Genomic DNA, 11,282 nt, shown 5'->3' with positions numbered 1-11,282 from the left:
CCCCTGGTGGATGGAAAGGCCTAATAGGCCTCTTTAAATACCTAATTCATTATAAAGCCCTCAGGAGAATAACATTAACAGGCAGTGGAAGGAGAGGAGAGCTCCCCTTGTGGATGCCCTGTTACATACAGTGTTTATGAGACTAGGAACAGGCAAGAATTCTGTTCATACAAGAAGCTATAACATTTGAAACAGTTTGTTTGAGTGAAGAAGAGGCTGTATTCAAAGAGGTCGAGTGATATGCCCAGAAGTACTCAGGGGCATCATGACTGTTGTCAGTAATAAAAATAAAAAATAAGTGAATAGTTTTCCTGTTTTGAAACACATCTGTTTAAGAGCAAGGTAATCCTCCTCTTCATATATTTCTGAACCCCCCAAAGTGGCACAATGAGAGAATTTGGTGCTCAAAGAAAAATTAAATATCTCTCTATGCCATGGTTTTGTGCATTCATTCATAAATGCTAAAATGTTTTAAACATCCTAAATTCATACCACCTATTTTGACATTCAAAGTTTAATTTTTTATTATAAAGTTTGATGTGTTGTTTTCAGCAGTGTTTCTCCTTCCAACTACTCTCAGTAACAAGTCCGGAAGATATACAGTAATTCAGAAATTAGTGAAATTTTCTTCTTGGTGGGGGCATTGGATTAAGAGGCTGGGAGAGTGTGAAACAAATCAACGTGTAATTGTATGATAAGGCTCTCACGAGAAATTTATTGGCCAAGTTGTTATTTCTATTCCTTCCTAATCTTGTTTAGCACATTCATTCTCTGCAATCTGTCTCCATAATCTTCTGTGGCAGAATGGCAGCCAATATAAGCATGCATGTTTGGAGAGAAGAGAAAATATGCAGAAGCGTGATAAACTGATGCTAATTATCCATATTTAGGACACCGAGTGCGGAAGATCAAGGTTTACAAATAACAAACCAGAGCCAATGATGATGGCTTCCTCGTGTGGAATATGTTGGAGGGGACCAGATAAGGGTTTCACGGGCAGGAGAGATTTACTGGTCAAAGGGTTCACCTTCCACTTTTCCACTTTTATATAGCAGTAAATTATTTAGGCTAAATTCACCAGAACATTACTCTTTTATTTGGCTATGTGCCATGACTTGCTCTTTCTTTGTGTCCTTTCAATGCAAATCCTTGTAGTGTAACATCAGTTGATAAGGGACAAATAATTGAAGTAGTAGGTAATTCCCTTTAAATTGTACATATAGGATGGTGAGGCAATGTTACCAGGAAGAATGAGATGAGGTAAAGAGCAGAGGGCTGAAAGTGAAGCAATACCAACCTCAGCTGTTAAATGACTTCTCTGCCAGAAAAAAAAAATGAATATAGATATTTGCTATATGGATATGTGGATATGTCTCTGTGTATTCCACAAGCCAGCAAGCTTGTGGTAAAAGGCAAGTGTTGGTTCAAGCATTGAGCCAATATGTCTCTTTTTCCTTTCTGGAATCCTTATCATTAAAAAAAAAAAATTAAACCTGAACATACTGTTTCTCTTCTGTGTACTATCCCCCCATCACTTCAAACTGACCTACTATTTAAAACTGTCTCACAATTCTCTCCAAGACTTCTGGTTATGGGAATAGACATAAAAAAAAAATTCAGGCTAAAATACCATGTGGCAAGGTTGAAGGGTCTGAGGTAGAGACTTTTCTGCATTACATTAATTGCCCTGTAGAGTTTCCAGGAAATAAACGCAAATGTAGCGCAATATTTTGTTGCACATTTGCATGCTCATCCTGAAATCTAAAATATTGGCTAAATACCATTTAGTGATACTAACTTTTCTTTTTATTTCACTCATCATCAGCTTTGGTACCAGTTGGAAAACTGGTCTTGTTACTTCATTCTTTGAGTCTTTCAGAGTTTTCATTTGTAACTTTTTCAGTTGGTGATGGACAAGACAAGAGGGACCCTATGGAAAATACACATTGCAATCAATTGTGAACCACTTATTATAAATATAAGAATTTAGAATAGAAAGAGCCATGCTGAAGTTTGTGGATATAATTTATAATTCTTACATAAGGAAGTATTAGGGAAGAATATATGATCCTTGGTACAAACAATTTTTCTTCACCCCAGATTATATGAGCAAGAAATTATCCACAGGTTACTACCACACACATGCACTTTTCCTTTTTAAAAAGCCTAAGATGCCATTAGTGTAGGATGTATCTTTATTTTACATGGCACTATAAAAGAAAAAACTCTGCCAATTATAATTGTAAGTTGTAACTAATGATAATGGTGTATTTAGATTCAAGAAATGATAAAATTTAAAAATATATGTCTTAAAGACAAGGTAATACAGTGTGCATGGTTGTGTCACTGAATAATAAATTTGTAACATTTTTGCCCAAAATATTTTCAAAATTACCCATTGCTCTATAGAAATCAACTTGGCAGAAAATTAATATATGTAAAATGCAGTCACACATAGCATGATGATTTTTCAGTCAACAACAGACCACATATATGACTGTTGTCCCATAAAATTTTAATGAAAATAAGCCAGGCAACAAAAGACAAATGCCATATAATATCACCTAATACAGGAAACTAATGAACAACACAAACAAATGAGCAAAATTGAATCAGAGGCATGTAAACAAGGAACAGACTAATAGTTACCAGGGCAGAGTGGGAGAGGGAGAGAAGGGGAGTAAATAGAGGAAGGGTTTAGTAAAGGAACTAGTATAAATAACCCATGGTTATGTACAATGAGGTGGGGAATGACTGCTGGAGAAGGGGTGGGCTGGGTGAGGGGGAGAAATGGGGGGAAAAGTGGGGCAGCTTTAATAGGAAAACAATAAATAAATCAAACTTTAAAAAAATTTAATGGAGTTGAAAAATTCCTATTGCCTAGTGACTTTGTAGCTGTATTAACCAATGCATACTCATGTGTTTATGGTGATGCTGGTGTAAACAAAACTACTGTACTGCCAGTTGTATAAAAGTATAGCACATGCAATTACAGTAGTAGACTAGACCATCTAGGCTTGTGTAAGTATACTCTATGATTTTTGTACAATGACAAAATAACCTAATAACTCATCTCTCTGAATGTACCCTTATTGTTAAGAATCACATGACTGTAATATATAGTAAATACATACAATACATACTCTACACTTACACATAGCTTAAAAGAATCGAATTGAGAAAATTATCCATTCAATTCATTTAAAAAAGAAAAAGAACAAAGACAAATATTTTTCATCGATAGTAATCTAGCAATTGAGGCTAAAGATGTAGGTTGCTAACATTTTTAGAAATTACTTGAGCTAGAAAAAGAACCTCAATTCTTCCATTTATTCAATGCATGCAGATTCCAAAAAAACAATGTGTATTACACACACACACACACATCTGGTGTCTGTTAAAGTAAGATGAATAACATAGGCATGAGTTTGTTTCAATGTGGTGGTTTGGTTTTGATACTCCAGACTGGAGGTTGCTGATTTGGATAACTTGGTTCCCAGAATCAGCTTTTCTTTCTGAATTACAGGATTTTTACCTTCATGAATAGTGACTGAACTCCTTACCTATATATGCTCTCTTTTCAATTAATTCCTCTTCCCTCACTAACAACCACTAGCCAATCTATGGAAACTAGATATCATTACAAAAACATAATTAAGTTGAGAGAAAGATCAACTATTTCTCTTAAAGTAACCAGTTAAATGCAAGGAACCAGTTACTGCTTTCCAGTTGAAGATAATTTTAAAATTTGAACTTCTTTTTAAGATTAAATTTACTGCTTCCTTTGAAAATTAGTTTGAGTTCATGTATTTGGACAGAGGCATTTTCACCCCACTAGAAGTGTACCTTAGCAGAATGTAGAAAAGCAAACAGGTGGGAAAAGTTATCCAACCAACAGATCTAAGGATTCTAAATGTGGCTGCTGTTATAGCCATGCCCTTCTAGGCTGTGCTGTGCCATGTTTTGTGTGCCTACATGCATGTGTGAATGTACATGTGTGCCCAAACACATGTCCACACTCATCAGTGGTGTTCAAGTTGTAGCAAATCAGAGCAGCATGGTACTTCTTTCTCCTACAGACCTCTGCACTGATTGAGTTGGGTTGAGGAGAAAACATGAATGTGTAGAGATGCCGGGGAGAAGATCAAAGGAAGCTGGATATAGTGTAATTCTGAGTTAGGGCCATTCTGGACACCAACTCTGTCCTCTTTTGTAGCTCATGATGTCAACATTATGTAAATGTGAGCTCTGTGCTCAATTCCCACTCTTGGGACTTACTCTCACTATAAAGTGAGTGGTTAGTTTTGTGTGTGGCTATGTTCTTTGCTCTTACTCCTCTTTAGAACTCCCCCCACCCCCGCACCGTGTACAAATGAGCATCAAATATTTATTCAGTGCATTCAAACTTCTTTAAGCATTTCTGTTGTAAATACCTAGTTCCCATTGACTCTTCAAATAATGCAAAGATGGTTGTGTGTGTTGATCTTCCTGAGTCACACTCCTGGGACACTTTCATGGAGGCGTTTCAGCCTCTTTAAAAATGTTTCTGAGCTGGATTTCTTATCAGTGGACAGTAAATTTTGAGGTATCTGCAATAAACATAGAACTCAAATTATTGTTTGCTTGTGAACTGGTTAGCAAGATGATTACAAGATATGATAAATACGCTTGGCATGTTGAAATGTACTTTCAGCTCCAATGACTTCAAATACTTGCAAGTAAAACAAATAAACAGAATAATGGTGGTATTTATTTGGAATTATTCATTATAAGACTACCCAAGGTATGACATTTCCAATCACATCTTAATTTTCTTTTTAGGAGCAGAAAGGGTTTTCATATCTTGACATATATATCACTCTGGGCCTGAGGCAGTTATCTCTCTTGCTAATTCTAAGGCTCTGAGAGCTGATGGGATGCTGTGGGGTCTTTTGCGAATCATGCATGGTTTGTCCTGGCTTCTGCATACTAAAAGTGAAATAAATACCCAGAGTGACTCTCCTAGATTATGATCTATGGATTGATTTGTTAAATGAGCCCATTGCTTTAAGGGTTATAAATAACAAGATTTTTACCATTACAAGTAATTTATAGCTATTTCCTGTTTGACATGACAGATCCTTGTGAGAAGTCCAAATTTGTCCGCTTGACATGCATTTACTTTAACACTTCCCCCTTCTCCAAATTCTAGCATGTATTAACTACTGTTTGCCTAGGTGTCAGTTTGCACCTGTGGGGTTTACCTCTTGAGTCTTCAGTGAGGTCCCCCGGCCTCTACTCCAGATGGCTGCCTGCATTTCAGCAGCTAATGTGAGTGATTACTGGCATATTTATTGTAATTTATATAAATCACAGGAAATGACATTTTTATTAGTCACTGACTCCACCATCACTAACTGCAATGGATGTTATGCATACAAATCCATTTTCAAAAATTGTTCTTCTGAAATCAGAAGCTCTTTCCAGTCTCTAATTCTGTAAAATGATCATGTTTCACTTTTGCTTACCATGAATAGGATCACAAAGGAGATCAGATCTGAGCTGCTTTCTCAAAGCCTGGGAATTTTCTTGTGGGGACTGGAATAAGGGTCAGGGAAATTCCCTCCAAGACTGAGAGAAGAATCCAGAAATGCCCAGACCTCAGATGGAGGGGCAGTATAGAGGACTGTTAAGACTGCAACCCACAGAATCACTTCCTGCCTATAGTGAGGATTACATATGTGTTTGCTGTCATTATCATGGTGGTGTGTGCTAGTACTTATATACCTGTTCCAGTGATAGACTCTGGAACAGTCAGAGCTGGTTTTGTGCAGAAGAGAAAAGAGAAGGAGGAGGAGGAGGAGATGAAAAAGACGGGGAGAGAAAGAAACAGCAGGGAGGGATAAAAAGAAAGAGGGAGAGTGAGTTGAGGAGGATGGGCATGTGCTGTGACTTAGGACCCTAAATCATGGGTATCTCAAGATATAATTTTTTTTAAATACTACTATGACCAGTACCAAAGACCTAATTAACAAGTCCTCTGCTTTGGGGGAACCATCTCATTTAACAAACATTTGTTGAGGGCCAATAATGTCTCAATCTTTCAAGAATGTTTCCCTCTTTAGTTCTTAAAACAATTCTTCAAGTTAGGTGTCATTTCCCCTATGAAGAAACTGAAGCTCCAAGAAGTAAAGAATTTGCCTTAATTTACACAACTAATAAGTATTATAGTCAATGTTTGAATTAGACCATATAGCTTCAAATTAGTGCTCTCTCTATACCAAAAATAGTACTACAGGATTTATATACATGTATCTTTCACAGTAGAACATAAGGTGAAATTTCACCATGCACCAAAATGCATGAGAGGAAGATTAAGTGCTGTGGGAAATGAGAAAATTGGCAATGGCTATGGTTGGAATTACTCTGGAGAAGTGCTCAAATTACCTCTCTATCTTCTGGAATAGACTAAAGTAGGAGTTCTTAATTGTTTTGTGATATCAACCCATTTGACAATGTGATGAAGCCCATGAACCCCTCCTAAGGATAATGTTTCTAAATGTGTAAAATAAAATGCATAAAAGGAAATAACTCATTATTTAGAAAATAGGTAAACTAAGGGAAAGGACCAAGCATGTGTATTCTGACTTTTTACACTAATTTTTACCACTGAGTAAGTTAATGAGGCATATTTTTTCCTTGTAGAAATGATACAGATGATAGATTATAAGGAATCATTGTATTAAAAGAAACTATTTTGCAACCCCTGATTAACTAGTGGGTCTAAACACTGAAAATCAATGGCAGCTCACCATTAACAATCAACATCAATCTCATCCCCTCTTCTGCTACCCCAAAATCTGATGATATCAGCTCCCTAGATCCCACTCTCATTTTCCAGTAGACACAGAGGAAAAAGGAACATGACAAATTACACCACAGGGATGCAGTCCACAACCTAGACTGTGGGAAGCTCTACAGGATTTTCTTTAATTTCAATAGATAAATTTCAATAAGAGAGAAGAGATGAGGGCAAAATCTATAAAATAAGACACAGCAACCAATTGACAGTGTGAACTTATTTGAATTATTGTTTTAAAAAAGCTTTTAAAAATTATAACATGGGTACTTGAAAATTTGATATTGGGATATTTGGTGATATTTAAGAAATAGTTGATTTTTGAAAGTATGAAAATGGCATTATGGTTGTACTTCAAGAAAAAAAAACTTACACTTTAGAGGTACATATTGAAATTTTGCAGAAGAAATTATATAATATCTACTACAAGATAATGCAACATTGAAAAGAATGTGGCGGTATAGTTAGGTGATGTATATGTGAGATTCTATATATCATTGAGTCTATTTTTTATGTCTATTCCAAGTTCTCCACAATGACAAATTAAAATTAACATTTACGATTACCAAGGAAACAACTCACTGAAATGAAAATATCAAAAAATTTAAAAATATTTTATGATATAGTAATAATTTTATTCAATAATATACTAAGTAACAAGATTGGTGGCAGTTCTAAAATCTAAACCAATTTCAAAGTGGTTGTGCATATAAGTGATATTTCAAAATATTTGCAACAACTGTACTGTGATATGAAAATACCGATTATTTCAACTGGAGACAAAGTTCCAAGTAATGCTAATAGTCATGTGGTTTGTTGATTACATTCATAGCTGAAGAAAATGTTAAATTTTAGCTAAAGGTTAGTAAAAATAAAGATGAATATTTTATTTCCAAGTTCAATGACATTCTGAATTCTATGCATAGAGTCCTTCCACCTCCATTTTTCTCAGTGGATCCCAGGTTAACAGTCCCTCTTCTAAAGGTATAGGAAAGTTCTGAAGTGAATACAGTGTTTTTATTTTATGCTCGAGCTATCTATGTTGATATGGGTGTTTGAACTGATTTAAAAATCAAGGTTCTTATATGCTTGAAACATTCACAGATCTGTTTTGGTTCCCTCTTTTCACTTTGGAGCCCTAGGAACTCTTGTTTCAGAGACAAGTTGGGAAGCCTAGCATTCCTTCCTCTCTCTCTCTGATATCAGCAATAACATGATTAACATACCACATTTATTGTATCACTTAGGAACAACTTGTAGTGATGTAGAACCACAGATTCTTAAAACATTAGAATAAAGAGATATCTTAAAGATAATTTAATGCAACTACTGCATTTTGCAGATGGGAAGAGTGATGTTCAGACCAATTAACTCTCTAATGCAGAAGTTCCTCAACTTTCTCAGTTCATGGCACCCTTAGTTCTCAGTAATTTTTTCACAGGATCCTCATCTAAAACAAACAAATGAACAAACAACTAGTTTTGTTTATTAACTAGCTAAGTTCAACTTAAAAAAGGTTCTGTATATTAACAACTCTGTAGCCATTTGAAAAAAATAATACATGTAAATTGAAGGGGGAAGTGATATTTTAATTACATGTGTGTCTGCATTGGAATTAGATTTGGCTACCACCACTTTCATGTTCTCCATTGATTTATATGTTGTATTTACCCAAAGCCCAGCTTTACAAAGATGATGATATTGTTGTAAGAAATGTGCCATAATCTAATGGAAAATTATGAACTGCATCAGACTTGTAGTTTATGTATTGACCACCATATGACAAGTATCACTGTGTCTTTCTTGAAAGTTGAAATATCCTGTGGTACCTCTGAGAATGTGCAATGATGTCTCAGGTTACCTTGACAACACATGTAAGGAACTAAATTTACACAAGCAGGTGGCCTAGATCCAGAAGAACCAAAGTTTCTTGCTTCCTCCTTCAAAGCAAAACTTGATGAAATCATGTTCTGAAATCAAATTACTGGTTTGTTAAATCCTGAAAATTGTTTTTAGCCAAGCAACTAAGTTATGTGGACTTCATTCTTCAGGTAAATTTATTTGATTAGTGGAAAGTCAACTGTTTAATTTTTCTTTTTAAAGTTTTGACAGTTCTTTAAGCTGTGTTTGACAGTTAATTTCAATTTGCATTTCTACTTCTGGTCCAGATGGAAAACTGGTATCACACCAGACCTTCTACTGTTTAGAAACTATAAAAGTGGATGACATATATGACACAACTGTTCTCAACTGTTGTACAATGAGCAATGCATGATTGTGACACCTAAGAGAATGGAAACAAATGAGATGAACCTCATGATCACTCAGCTTTCTGTCTCGAGTCACTCTCAAAACCATGATGCAAGGATGGGGTACTGACACAGAATAAGGAAATCCTGCTTAATTGAGGAGCTTGGGATTAGAGAGTAGGACCAAAGAGAGAGCTGGAGGGAAGAATATAAGAAATATACAGAGGAGCTCCAGATATCTGCTTAGGTATCCCCTTGAGTCTCTGACTGAATAGTTGGCTTTACATGCTAAAGACAAGATTCTGATATAGCAGACAAAGATCAACCACCAAGGAGAAGTGAAAATTCTGAGTGGAAATCCTAGAACTTACATGGGGCTGGGAAATAATGAAATACCAATCAATGAAGCACTCTATTGATATCTAAGAATAGGGCTACTCTAGCCCTAGAATGAAGATGACTTGAGATGTGTCCTAAGAAAGTTTAAAAACAATCCTTAAAAGATCAAGTTGATCTGGAAGTAAAATAATATTTAGACATTCAACAATGTGGCATCCACTGTGCCCAGTGTACAATAAAAAAAATTCACTAAACATATAAGATGCAAGCACATGTGAGAAAAATGTGAGTAGGAGAAAAATCAGTTAAGAGAAACAGACCAATGACAGAAACAATGAACTTTAATACCATCATGGCAAATAGGATGAAAGATTTAAATGAAAATATGAATGTATTATGAGAACAAATAGGGAATATCAACAGAGAAGTAAAAATGATTGAAAAAGAACACATGAATATTCTAGAACTGAAACGTACAATCTAAAAGGAAATATTTCCATTCATCTGTAAACTTGCCCATCACAATTTGTCTTATCCATAAATATAATGCAGTATACAAAATACATTGTCTCCACAAATAAAATACATTAAAATACTAGTAACACTGTTTTACTCTTGCAGCTTTCCTGTGAGGAAGACAAAGAAGTTCTTAAACATATCCAGTTAGTCTCAAACTCAATCAAGAACCACTGGACCCAGTTTATTTACCCTCAAGGAGATTTTAATTGAACTTTTTATGATTATGAAAATGGTCAACATCTGCATTGTCCAGTATGGTAACCACTAGCCATATGTTGCTATCTAACTTTATTTTAATGAAAAATGCAGTTTCCTAGAGGAAAACATAGGTAGTAAAATTTCAGATATCCCATGCAGCAATATTTTTACCGATATATCTTTTAGGGCAAGGGATATAAAGGAGAGAATAGACAAATGGGACTACATCAAACTAAAAACCTTTTGCATAGCTAACAAAAACGTCAGCAAAATTAAAAGGAAACCAATCATATGAGAAAGCATATTTGCCAATTACACTTCAGACAAGGGTTTGATCTCCAAAATATATAGAGAACTCTTGCAACTCAACACCAGGAAGACAAACATCCAATTAAACAATGGGCAAAGAACCTGAACAGACACTTCTCCAGGTAGGACATACAGAGAGCCCGTAAGCATATGATAGAATGTTCAACATCACTAGCCATCAGAAAGATGCAAATTAAAACCACAATGAGATACCACCTCACCCTGGTCAGAATGGCCATCATTAACAAATCAACAAACAATAAGTGCTGGCAAGGATGTGGAGAAAAGGGAACCCTAGTGAGCTATTGGTGGGAATGCAGACTGGTGCAGCCACTGTGGAAATCAGAATGGAATTTCCTCAAAAAACTAAAAATGGAACTGCCTTTTTATCCAGCGATCCCACTGCTGGTATTATACCCTAAGACTCCTGAAATACCAATTTAAAAAAAAACCTATGCATCCCAATGTTCACAGCAGCATTGTTTACAATAACTAAGTGCTGGAAATGGCCTACGTGCTCATCAGTAAATGAGTGGATCAAAAAAATGTGGTATATTTACACAATGGAATACTACACAGCAGAAAGAAAGAAGGAATTCCTACCCTTAGAGACAGCATGAATGGAAGTGGAGAGTATTATGCTAAGTGAAATAAGCCAGGTGGTGAAAGCCAAATACCATATGATCTCACCTATAAGTGGAACCTAATGAACTAAACAAACAATTGAGAAAAATAGAACCAATGGCATGGAAATAAGGAACAAACTGACAAGGACAAGAAGGGAGGGGGATAACAGGGGAAAGAAGGGGAAGGGTCTAGTCAAGGAACAA

The 11,282-nt window shown here is 35.6% G+C and overlaps 1 long non-coding RNA gene across 1 annotated transcript; it reads right to left on the bottom strand.

Annotated features, from left to right (window-relative positions):
• Nucleotides 1-1,798: 1,798 nt before the first annotated feature.
• Nucleotides 1,799-4,579, bottom strand: LOC149996339 (uncharacterized). The gene is made up of 2 exons (XR_016507404.1): nucleotides 4,434-4,579; nucleotides 1,799-1,930 (listed from the first exon to the last, which is right to left on the bottom strand). It is a non-coding gene; the product is annotated as an uncharacterized LOC149996339 (long non-coding RNA).
• Between the last annotated feature and the right edge of the window lie 6,703 nt (nucleotides 4,580-11,282).

The sequence above is a fragment of the Furipterus horrens genome, unplaced genomic scaffold (assembly GCF_987537825.1).
Source record: "Furipterus horrens unplaced genomic scaffold, mFurHor1.1.pri manual_scaffold_12, whole genome shotgun sequence".
Taxonomy (NCBI): Eukaryota; Metazoa; Chordata; class Mammalia; order Chiroptera; family Furipteridae; genus Furipterus; species Furipterus horrens.
Note: the sequence above shows the minus strand (reverse complement) of the source record. Positions and strands in the feature narration are given on the sequence as shown.